The sequence below is a fragment of the Alosa sapidissima genome, chromosome 22 (genome assembly GCF_018492685.1).
Source record: "Alosa sapidissima isolate fAloSap1 chromosome 22, fAloSap1.pri, whole genome shotgun sequence".
In the NCBI taxonomy this organism is placed as follows: domain Eukaryota; kingdom Metazoa; phylum Chordata; class Actinopteri; order Clupeiformes; family Clupeidae; genus Alosa; species Alosa sapidissima.
In genome coordinates this window covers 19,146,998-19,160,119 of record NC_055978.1, presented here as the reverse complement: position 1 = coordinate 19,160,119, position 13,122 = coordinate 19,146,998, and the positions used below count along the sequence as shown (strand labels likewise).

Here is a 13,122-nt window from a genome sequence, read left to right as displayed (position 1 = left end):
CTCCCTCGTCTCACTATCGCAAATCAGCTACGGAAGATACATTATCCAGGTTGTCCCTTTTATATAGGGCTATTTTCTTCTTATTATTATTATTTTGATTATTTATTTATTTTGCTGAGTCGTGCTCCCATGTTTGTTGAAAGTATCATTGACAGTACTTGTCCAACGCTGCGTAATTATAGGACATTACATGACCCTGGATTAATCCCCCTGGATGAAACGCGATGACCTAGTTCTACGTGCGCCTCGTTTTCAAACCAACAGAGTGAGGATGCGCTCGGAGCGCCGTGAATCCCACAAGAGAGCACCGCGGATATAGGATTCCAGGCAGACCTTAGGAGGCAAGAGCTACAACCAAAATATTTTTACGCCCCTTCTACGCCTCCCACCCATATGCTACCCTGCGATTGGAGCACAGACCGGCGGATCCAAGCGGTGGATGCCGGGTCCTTTGTGTGCCACCGGTGTAGCCGACCTGTGGTCCCTTTGCTGTCATCCATGCGCTACCATCGGGCTCTCTAAACAGACCGCCCTTTCGAGCGACGTCATTTTACAGTTTAGTAAGCGACGAATTCAAACTGTGCACAGATCTGTCCTCTCACAACACTGACAAGGTCAGCATTCAAGGACTACGCTTGGATACTTCTGCAAGGTAATTACAAATTCACTGGCAGATCTCTGGCGATGCTTTGTGGTAACGATGGTAGACTGTTTCTCCGCCTGGTGTCTAAAGTTACTTTAACGGGGATGAGTGTTGAGTGTCCCGATGATGCGCTGTGATTTCAATAAGAGCCTTACAACAAGTTCTAATGGGTTTGTGAACACCTCTCGAAAGACAACGCTGAACGTGTTTAAAATACGATAAATACAATATTACTGTGCTTTTTCGTGCTGCAATGGAACATATCTTGTCCTTGGCATCACAGGACGTCCCATGTGGAATTGGTTTTAGTAACCTCGGCAACACGCCAGCCATGCCCATACTACTTATAGGGCTCTTGCAGATTGTTGTATGTCAAGAGACATTTCTTTCTTACTCCCTTTGTGCATGATGATGATCATATCCCCATTGACTGGTTCTATCCGGTTTCTTAGTGCAGTGGCCGGCCGGCAGCACTTCAGTGGGGGTATCTAGAAGATGAGGACCGGGCACACGGGCGTATTGCATCATTGTGTCGAGTTGAAGAGACTCGTTCATTCATTTAAAGCTTTCCCACAGGGTATTGAGCATAGAAACCAAAACAAACCGATGTCAATAGTTCAAGCAGTGTCGTAAATATCCCTCTATAAGTATCTGAGGATTTGATCGGGACGTTTTTCCCGTAATCAGGTTTTGGCTCAGACCATGGACTGTTCCATCCCTTGCCGGCTGATAGAAATGTTCGCCTACACACGTCACATGATGCGTCGAAACACCATGACCGGTGTCAAAAGACAGTGTTTCACTGTTGAGCATTATTGTTTTATCTGCTGAACATGATGACCGTGTCTGACTTTAAGTATAACATTGTTAACGTGTGTTTGTTTCGTTTCAGTTACATGCCCTGCGCAATAATCATTCTGATGTTGAGTGCTAGGTTTCTTTGAAGGATAGAGGAGGAGTACTGACATAAACCAAAATAGGCTCGGCCCCCTAAATTAATAATGAGGTCGCACGTGTATTACTCTGTGAATGTCAGGTTTATTCAGCAGAGCTTAAAGCTGCACTCTTGAAGCAGTTTACTGCTCTCCAGTTTACTGATGTTTCAGAGACAACTCTGGCAGTCACAGTTATAAGTGGCATATAATATAATTTGTTCCACTTGATTCAACAGAGGATGGACTGTCTCTAAGAACATTTCATGGGAAACATCTAGACCATGTATTTAGACATCATTATTATAGGCTACATGTTCTCTCACTGTCACATGGTGTCAAATGATTTTATGGAAAGAAGACGATGTACAACTGACGACTGCCAATGGAACTGTTGGAAGTGTAATCATTCAGTGCCTCTCGTATCAAATGTTGGGAAAGTTGTGGAGAGTTGCCACAGATTCAGCATTTCACCTGCTGGGAGTTCTCTGAGCAATGTGGCTGGTTCCCAGTGAAAGACATCCATATTTTGATGGTGTCACTCGGTCCTCCTGTTTGCTTTCACAGCACTAGTGGTTGTTCAGCTATGAGGATGAAAATAGTCTACGTAGAGGCTCAACGTAGGCCTATAGCTTACTTTCAGATAAAGGACAGGTAAAGGACAGAGTATTTCCATGTTATGTTGCTTTCTTAGACATTTGGTGCCACACTCATTTGATTTAAATTAAAGTTTTGAAGGGTTGTCAGATATTGGGGGATGATATTTATGTCTAGACACTGTAGTTCATTAATGTCATTAATTTATGGTCACTCTTATTGCTCTTACTCTCAGCATTATTATTATTATTATTATTATTATTATTATTATTATTATTATTATTATTATTATTATGTATGGCTCACTCTGGCCTTTTCATGTTTATCAATGATTTTGTCAAGTGTGAATTTTGTATGCTTGTATAAAACTCACTTGTATAAAACTTGCTTATGTTTCAGTCCTTAGAATATCTTGCTTTGAATATACAGTTAGGCTATACCTTACTATGTGCATGGCTAATTTAGGTGCTTGTGTATTCAGATAAACAAAATAAACACACTTTATTTGCAGGTTTCAAAAGTTTTCAAACTCTGACTTTGTATTAAAGAGGATTTAGTGACTGTTTGCAGTATTCTTTGCCAGCTCAGTAGTCTTTCACCAAGCATGACTGTTGGCAAGGTAACCTTCCCTATGAAACTAGTGTGTTGGCATTTGAAGCTGCGATATGTATCTAAGTGTTTACATTTGGTTACTACCACAGCTCAGCTTCATTAACTACAATTGACAACAGTTTGACTTTCATTTCAATACTCATTTGCAGGTGTTCTTTCTGAAGCGGTTTACATACAGTTGGTCTGGTCTCAAAAGATAAACAAATCCTACTTTTACACGGTTTGCCCTTCCTGGAGGCTTTGTTGAGTGAGTGAGTGGTGTTGCTGTCACATGGTGCTTTGGTAAACAGGGAAGTGGAAAGCTCAGACCGTAATCTGTGGTGTGTAAAAGCGGCTCTGCTTAATTTATTAAAAGACGCCGTGGCTGGACAGTTCATGTCTGGTCAGCGGAGCAGATGTGGCCATCGTTGTCACGGTGAGGCTATTGCCCTCACTATCTGCTTCTCTGTCACATGCGCTGCATGGCTTGGATAGGCATGGATAGGGTTTTTCTCAGCTTGGTTATAGTTGTTAACTGCAACAGATATATCACCACCATAGAGTTCCATAGAGTAGGACCACTTAGATAGTCAGATAAGTTAACAGCTTTCAGATGTAACAGCTGTTCAGAGGAACAGTGTCTAGAGTTATTTTATTTTGTGTGTTTTGGTGTTTTGCTCAGTTCGGCCAAATGTGAAATCTTCCCCCGTGGAAGACTCGACGGGCATCCACGAAGTAAAAATAACCTTGCTATCCTAGTTTAATCTGTTGTTTTCCTAACTATCTCAGGTTACGTCTTGCTGCACCACATAGGTAGGGTTGTAGCTACATTCCACAGACACCTCTTGCTTATACAGTGGGCAGTGGTCAAGTTTGACAGGTGAATAGAAAAAATAAACAAAAACATGCTCTTGTCTATTCACAGCAGTTTGCATTGGTGAAACACTTCACATATCTCAATAGTATCAGAGTATCTTTGTTACAACACATATTTTTACATTCTATATCAGAAGGTAAGCAGGGGGGTGGGAAAGAACTTTATGACGACAACATGAGCTGAGTTATTAAAAATATGGGGGAAAAGTGCTTTGAAAATGGTGTGAACATCATTCACAATTTTAAGGGATGTTTACTCAGCTCAAAGGTAATATGCTTGAATCTTATGTAGTTAGGGGAGTGGGTTACTCTGTGTCAAGATTTAGGAGTGTGTCAAGATTTTGTGTTGTGCTCCTGTGTCATATAAACAATTCAGAAAACTCAGCCAGTTGAAATGTAAATTATATTCATGTGGAGAGAGAGAAGGTTCACCAGTTTTAATTTAATTGCTCAAGAGTTCAAGTATTAACAGAATTTGATGTGAACATCACACTTCTCACTGATTATTTTGGAGGGAAAACCCTCTCAAACCCTCTCCCTCGTTTCTAAAAAAGCGAAAGGGATATCTATCCCAAACCTCAATAGATCTATTGTTCCTGTAGAGCCATTCATCTTTGGGGAAACTTTAGAGCCAGAAGTTCCTGTTCGCACAGCTAAATGCTAGGGCCTTGGTCTTCAAAGGCCACCTGAAACTTTGGCCAGCTTTTGTTTCTCTCTGATATTGCCTATTATACAGAACTTTATACTACAGCTTCAGAAGATGGGGGACAATTTTTTTTTTCTTTCTTTCTTGTTGTGGGCGTCATCATGTCACCGGTGGCCAAAATGTTTGGGAGCAGGGTTGCATTTTTCACAGCCTGTTTGAAGAATAATGGTCTTTGATCACTAACATTAACAAATTACCTCACCTACAAGTACTGGGATTAAATTTGGCCATTGAAATTATTTTATATGCCCCATCAATACACAACTAACTACAACAAATCAATATACTAACTAACACAACAAATCACAACAACACGGCACTGAAATAGGCATGGGACACAAATAAGATGCTCACTGGCTGTCACTATGGGACAGGTGCTTCAAACTTTAAGGAAACATGTTTGTTTACAAGAAGTTGTTCCATCCAGTGGCTAAAGAATACAATCCAATCAGAGCATATTGATCGAGTTACCGTATTTTCCGGACTATAAGTCACACTTTTTTTCATAGTTTGGCTGGTCCTGCGACTCAGGTGCAACATATATATATTTATATATGTTTTTTTCCTCTTCATGACACATTTTTTGACTGGTGCGACTTATACTCCGGTGCAACTTATAGACTTATTACAAAAGTGTTTTCGAGCATCCATATCTTCTCTTACACATTACTACTGTAGGTGTACAGTACATTAGTACATTATGGGAAATGATAGTATACTGAGAATAGTGAGAATTCAGTACACTGGGAAATCAATTGATGGAATGGGATTGTCCCAGGAGGAGAATGAAAGTCACGTTCAGTGTAATATGGCGCCAAATGTGACTGTGGCTTTAAGAGACTGAGTCTGGAGGCTGAAAATGGTTGAAATTTGATTAGAGAAGCATGTCAAAATGCCATCCAGGGTTCTGTCATAATATCTTTACCTGCGTATTAAGCACAAAAACATCAGGTGCATAGGGCAATCTTAGAGTGTAAACTTACAGCCGGATCAGGGTGTGACTCATTCTGCCCATTGTGCTGCCAGAACTTGTCTATGAGTTCAAGAGATCTTGGCACCAGTTTCAACTTCACAACCTTCACAACCATGGTTCGAATTACGGGGGATATTGGGGGGGTCCAACCCCCTTAGATGAGACTTGGAAGCCCCCCTCCCCCAAAAGGGATGAAAATGATAGTTTGGGAGGTACTGAAAAAATGTAATAAAATTGAATGTTATCCAATATTGCATGTAAATGCAGTATTACCATCACATACCAACAATTCAGGATATAATCTAATGAAATACGTTCAGACTGTATTGTCTGATACAAATGGGTTAACAAGCGGTGGCCAACTGGCCATACATTTGTCTAATATTTCACTGCCTTTGTAACATAGTGATAGCCAGCCTTAGAAAAACATTGAGTAGCAAGATCGCTATGGTTTAACCGTAGGTCTCCCTTCCACTCAGCGGCCACAACCATCGCTGCTGCTTAGCTTAAAAATCAGGCCTACAATCACACGCCATAGGAGGAGTTCCATAGATATACTGAGACGGGGAGAGGTTTAATGAGGCGATTTATCATGTTGTACAATTTCATTCTTAATGTCTTAACAAGAGGGAATTTGCACTAATATTCAGGGAATTTCGCATGTAGATTAGTGGTTCTCAACCTTTTTTACGCAAATGCCCATACATCCATACTTGCAACGTTATCTGCAGTTTGTTTGAAACGCTACGTGAACATATAATAATCAATTGGACGTGAAATGTCTTTCCTCGTTGCCATTATTAGAGATCAGCCTTTCTTAAAAGCGTATTGCTGCACAAACGCTGTGTGATATAACACCAGGCGCACAATGCACTAGATATACTACATGATAGTGTACATGATACTACATGATATGAAATGCCTAGGCTAAACAACGTGAATATATTTGTTTCCCAACTGTGAACAAGTCATTTTTTTATTTGCTTGATGTTTTGCAGGCTTAGGCTATCCAAGAAAAACTAATCAAATCAAATGAACCAAAGGCTGGCCTTGTAGTAGGCTAGGTGAACTTGACTATTAAACGGGAGACTTTCTGTGGCCCATCTGCAAACAATTCTGGGTCTTAAATTTAAGTTGTATGTTTGCCATTTCCGTGCTATTGCTCTGTATGCATTTCCATGTTTGCATTTCACTGCTATACCAAAAAATATTTGACTGTGGGGCGCAATTTTACGCACGGAGCGCACCTTGAAACGGTGTTTACCCAATTTCAACCCTTCCCATAACGTGTGAGGTAAATTGTGCTTGCTAGTATGATTAGTTTCTTTTAACTTGTCGGCCAGCCAGCCAAACACGGTCATATGACCTATATCTCGAAGGAAATTTGACTGTGAACCACAAGTGTGAAATCATGTGTGTAAGCCTATATAAAATGGAGAGTGACGTCACCAGTGGAAATAGCGGTACCCCACGAAGCTCACGGTATAATTCAAACACTGTTCACAACCTAAAAACCTTCACTTTTACTTGATTGATTTTCTGCACTGCATCAATTTTGATTGCACTGCATTTTCTGAACTTGTTATACAAATTGGAGCATGCAGAGAACAGTGTCCAAATTAAAGTTAGTGTACTTTATGAGCTATCCAGATACTTTCAGTATCTCCTGCAAAACACCTTTGCTTTTGATTAACCAACTGAAGCTTGGTTTGAAACTTGAAGAATTGGAGCAGGCAGGGCTCAAGGCTATATTAGCCTGGCATGGGAGAGGGTGGGGAGCTGTGTTGGGTGTTTTCCACTTTCCCAAGGTCCTTAAATCACAGTTTGACATCTCACCACTGACCTCTACGCATTCCTTCAGCATGTGACCAATGTAAGGCCTCAGGTAAGGAAAATCAGCAACAAAAACAAAACAGGATGCTCTTCCATAATCCTATTGGTATTTTGTAGTGCTTTGACAAAAGTAAATCTAACAGTATGATTATGGGCAATCTATGTCATTGACTCCTAAATTTAATTCAACTTAGTTATCCAGTATAATGAATTAAGAATAGAAATGTAAGAGAAAACTTCACCAGACTTCACAGACATTCACCACAGAAATGTAGAGCCTCTGGGATCATCATGTCCACGTCACGACTATGATTGGTGCAAACCTCTCAGCATGTGTTAAATTACCATTTTTCTCAGTTACTTTTTTGCACAACGACTGCTACTGTTTACACGGCCAACTGCCACATGTGTAGGTAAACCACAGCAGGCCTCGCTCAGTGAGAAAGTGGAGGGGAAAACTCCTCGGAATCCTCCTTGGTGGTTGGGACTTTCTGGTGCACAGTGGCTTTGAATAAGTTGTACTGACAAACCAAATTGATTCAAAGCAAGGTTTTAGTGCGGTACACATAAATAAAGGGCAGGAGAAGAGAGAGTGTTTCTGTACAGAGAAGACAAAAAAAAACGGCACGTTAAAATAAATAGAATGACATTTTTTTATAAAAGTACTGTACTTTCAAAATACTGAAAAGTATTCAAGGGCTGATCAAGTAAAGGTAGTCTTAGCAATGCAATGTAGAGTAGGGCATGCTATAGACCCTTTCAACAATAAAAACAAAAACAATGCTTGAACATTCTATTTGGGCCCCAATCTACTTCCTCTGCATCAAAGATTCTAGAACAGAGCTCTGTTCTAGAATCTTTGCTCTGCATTAAGATAACATATGGAATGTTAAAAAGGAAGTCTTGTGGGGCCAACTATGATGCTGATAATGGAACTCTCTTGAAAGGGTGCATATCTGTTTCCTGAATGGACGGGGAACTGTTTTTCCTTCTTTTCTTCCTTCCTTCCTTCCTTTCTTTTTCTTTCTTTCTTTCTTTCTTTCTTTCTTTCTTTCGCTTACTCGCTTATTCACTCACCCTGGCCGTGTGGTGACCTTCCCTTTCTCCTTCACGCTTTCCCAGAGTCTTACCTAAGGTCCACCCTGTTACTTTAGTCAAGGCTTTGGTCCACTGGGCACTGTGACATAGAATCTGCCTGAGCACAGAGCACAGACCACCGCAGGTGCACCGCTGTTTACTCTCAGACTCTCACATATGCCAACAAGGGGACCATGATCACGTTAGGTGAATGTGATGTGATCGACTGATATGCTAGTCATCACTAGAGATTTGAAGATGAGAGCTATTGTGGTGTTTATGGTAATTGTAAAAGGACTTTGTGTATACTGTAGGTGTATTTTGTTGTTGTCTTTGATAAGGACACATAGTGCAATGCTCGTTTTTAAAGAATGCAACACTGGGGATAAATTAATCTTTTGATAGCTAAAATAGCTTGATCTCCCATTCTCTGTTCTGGGACATCCAGAAGCAGGTCGTATATTTCAGGCTTTTCCAGAGGGACATAAAACTTCCTGGGATGAGCCGACTCAAATTCAAATGGCAACTTTGCATAGTTTTGTTGAGCAGTGGGAAATGTAAAAGTGTTCACATATCTGGTACTTCTAAGTTTCTTTTCATCTATTTAAGTGTCAGATGCAATTCTTAACTGGATTTGGTTAGTAATAGTAATAGCAGACTTCCCCATTGTTTTCCCCATTCTAATTGTTAAAGCATCATTTTAAATCAGATAGTTCCGGTCCTTATCGATGCTGTTGTAAAACCCAGCACAACCATTCATTCTATTACTCCACTGTACGTCTAACAACGCCTCTTAGCTGTTCTTAAATCACTGTAATCTATGGCCTCTTGGGCTTATTGCTTAATTACTGGCTGTGTATGTATGAGCCTCAGATGGATTCAGTGAATTCAGCTCCAGTTCTGGCTGGTTTGCTCTGGTGTGCTGTGGCTGTCGGCTGTGTCACCATGGTAGCCACCTTCTCTTGCTTCTTAAGTTACTCACATTAGGTTGACCCCAGGCACCTGCAAATACTGTGTTAGCAGAAGCTAGCAGAAGTTTTGTATTTTAAGTCTCCAGACCATTACATTTAGCTGATCATCCATCCATCAGGTTACACTGGTGTTAGAAGCACCTTGTTCTGTGTGTGTAATGTAATGTGAAAACAAATTATAGTTACATTGGATGCTCTATAAGGCTGGAGTCTAACGTAAATCTTTACATAGTCTAATAGTGTTTAACCTGGTAGAAGTTTTCTGATGCATTGGGCCACCCATGCTAGGTAGAGACACAAAGAATTACATGCTACTACAGAGGGATTGGGCATTAACCAAGGAGTGATGTTGGTATCCTGCAATTAGGATAAATGGTGGTGACTGTTTGGAGTGAGGTCCAGTCAGACAACTAAATGCTACCGGCATTTATCAAATTACATGACCTCAAGGCTGGCGAGACCTGACTTGTGTAGACCTTGGCTGGACACAGTGTTATGCCATTATGGACACCGGAGAGCCAAGCTAAACCTTACCAAAATGTTTCTTTGAGATGAAAAGCTCATTGTTTATGAAAAACTATATCATCATCACACATTTGGCAACTACAGGTAGTGTATTTTGTTTGTGTACACATACTGTATCCAAACTGCATGCTTAATAAATGATGATAATATGAGTGCACTTTTTCTTTTGTAATGTGACGCTCAAAGCTAAAATGAAACTTTCAGTCACTGAGATATGGCTTGCCCAAGGTGGTTCTACTTTAAAGTCAATAGACGTCTTAGCCATTAGCCCACAGGTGGCCCTCTCACTTCAATTAAAAAAAAAAACCTGATTGTAACTGCCGGAGGCATGCAGTTCAGGTTGGATCAATGTCCTGCACCTCTCATCACAAAGAGGTACTTGTGTGGGTGTGAGAGCTTGTTTGATTAAGGAACCACAGTGAATTTACATAGACATTTTTTTTGGAGGGGAATATTATAGCAAATAATTACCCATGCAATGAAAAAAAGAGTCCAACATAGGAATAATTATTTGATTATACATTTATTTAGTTCTGTTTTTGGAGATACAAAGACAGCAAAGGTGTAAATGCAGGACTAATTAAAAATTCATGATTAGCTGCTCCCAGGCTAGCTCCAGGCACACTTCCAAGCAGTCCTTCCTGTGACCTTGAGGGAAGATTAGCAACAAACCTCACAAGAGAGAAAAGGAGCCTGAGAAAGTGCACACAAACAATAAAGACACACGCGTACACATAGTTGCACAGGTGAGTGTGTGTATTTGTGTATGTGTGTATTCTGTTGTTACCTGGTTTACAGGTATCAGCATCATATGACTTTCCAAGTCACCTGAGTGTCATGCAGTGTGTTGCAGAGGCTACTTAACACAGCAACTATAGCCAAGGGCAGACAAATACTCTGCTCTATGATTGGCCTGTTGTTGACACACCCCTCTAGTGAGGGCTATCAATCATCTTTAGTGTGTGGGCAACCAGTAAGACCATAAATAGAGGGTGTCTTTGTCATGGCAACAGGTCTACCTAAATTGCAGTGTATGTGATAGAGTGGGAATAGAATCATCACTTTGGGGGAAAAAAAGGAAAAAGGAAAAAAAATCTTTCCACCCCTGTCCATTCAGTAGGCCTAATGGTTTAGCAGCATAGTAGCCTTTCTGAACTGGTACTTTCTGTGTCTGAATGTGTGTTATACTAAATGGTGGGATATATAACGTTCTCTCTGTGGTTATTGAATTGTCAGTCTGTAGTTATTAAGTCAGACTTCATTCCTACTCTGGCCTAACAGTTATTACTTCAGTTACTTGCTCTTACTGAAATGTGGATTAGATCAAAGAACACTGCCACACCTGCAACACCGTCAACTAATTATGCGTTTTCCCATACCCGTCATTAGACATGCTTTCTTGACTATAACGACTGGACATTTGCACAGTTACTGCCTGCACACAGCTATGACTCATTTGAATATCATGCTATCATGATAAGTGAGACTTTTTACTTGGTGGTTAGTTATCGTCCACTGGCAACTTTTGCATGAATTTGACATTTAACTGTCAGTATTTCAGATGGATAATGTCTATTATTAATTTTTACTGATTTCAATATTCATACGGACAACTTTCATTCAGTTGACTTCGTCATTTAATCTCACACATAGCCATCCTGTTGACAAAGCTGGTAGGCCTAAGGCTTGATGTAATTCTGCTATGTACTGTAACTGTGCAACAGGAAATCTTATGGTTAATCCAATACATGTATCTGATCATCACTTTAAGAAGTTCTCTGTCCATCTCCAGGAAAGTTCAGCTATTTTCCCTCCTACAGTTTTGTTTTGAGGTTTCTCAGAAGCCATTTAAGCAATCATTTTGCCACCTCGGTGGCAACTGCTTCGCCTACACGAAGTTCATTCTTGTCACTATAGAGGTTAATGATATGCTTTATACAACACTAGCATCTTGTATGGACAGCGCATGCCCTGTTTCCATAAGACCCTCTTGTTTTAAACCCTGCCATCCATGGCTCACTCACAGTATTCGTAAAGTAACAGAGCTGCTGAGTGAAAATGACATAAAACCAGAGATGCCAATGATTTTTTTAGTAACTACCAGTCTTTGCACCAATCTTTTTCATCCACAGTTCAACCACTTGCTAGCCAGAGGAAAGTGCCAAAGGCAAGAATATTTTACTCACTCATGTGGTCAATATTAGCTGAATCTGTTGACATATGTTTGTCACTAACTTTGGAAGCCATGCCAGACTTCATATCCATAGCACTAGGTATAAGCAGCTTATAGTTCCTTACACCCCAGTGTGCAATGTTGACACATTTGGTGTGTGACGCTATGGAACTGTCAGGGTCTAATCAGATTACTGCATATCACCATATGTCTGCTTCATAAATACCTATCATTCATAAATACCCACTGAGAGATTAATATGTTACCAGTACAAAAAGGGGATTGCATTTTTAGCACTATTCTGTTTTTAAAAAGTCATTATGAGGTTTCTGTGTAAAGCTAATAGATATCTAAAGTAACTAAGTAGAAATATACTTAATACTTCTACTTCACAACATTTTTTTAATTAAATGTATTCTTTTACTCCACTACATTTTCATTAGCATCATGTAGAAAGTGGGTTAAAATAATGTGCAAATGAGTGTGATCTTAGACAGACATTCAGGCAGACAGCCACCTAGTGCACCTAGTAGCATAAATGACAGATGATACACAGTGCTGGATTTTTGCTGATGTCAGTTGGTTAACCCTTAAAGGAGTACCGTCACACTGGTGTGACAGGAATGTTGAGAAATGAACGTTCTAAAGAATATCTGGGTTCATTGAATTCAACATAGAATTTTAGAACCTTCAATTGTTGCGGAACTTAGAACGTTCAAAAACCTACACCAGAGGCAGAACCAGAGGAGTGTTTCAGACTGAGAGCCAGTGCCAGAGTCTCTACTAATGCACCTGAACAATTAGCACAGCCATATTTAGCTCAGTTAGGTGATGTGATTATATTGGTGGTGGATGTTACCGCCAACAGTGCCTCGGCTGCTGACCTTCAGTTGTAACTGCTGACGTGGTTTGGTCTGAGTGAGTCTGCATTTGTGTGTGTGTGTGTGTGAGAGAGAGAGAGAGTTTGTGTGTGTGTATTTGTATGTGTGTGTGTGTGTGTGAGAGAGAGAGAGAGAGAGAGAGAGAGTTTGTGTGTGTGTATTTATGTGTGTGTGTGTGTGTGTGTGTGTGTGTGTGTGTGTGTGCGCGTGTGTGTGTGTGTGTGTGTGTGTGTGTGTGTGTGTGTGTGCATTTGTGTGTCTGTGTGTCTGTGAATTCATGCCTGTATTACTCACATGGTGAAACATGGAGAAAGTGACCAGGTTTCTCCAGGCTGACAGTAGAG

At 40.5% G+C, this 13,122-nt stretch overlaps 1 protein-coding gene across 1 annotated transcript in view; it reads left to right on the top strand.

The window, feature by feature from the left end:
* The first annotated feature begins 220 nt into the window (after positions 1–220).
* zgc:165507 (uncharacterized protein LOC561188 homolog) overlaps positions 221–13,122 on the top strand; it is a 29,908-nt gene continuing 17,006 nt past the window's right edge. Inside the window, exon 1 of the mRNA XM_042078963.1 lies at positions 221–652. The gene's annotated coding sequence lies outside the window, so the exon portion shown is untranslated. The remainder of the gene's footprint in view (positions 653–13,122) is intronic.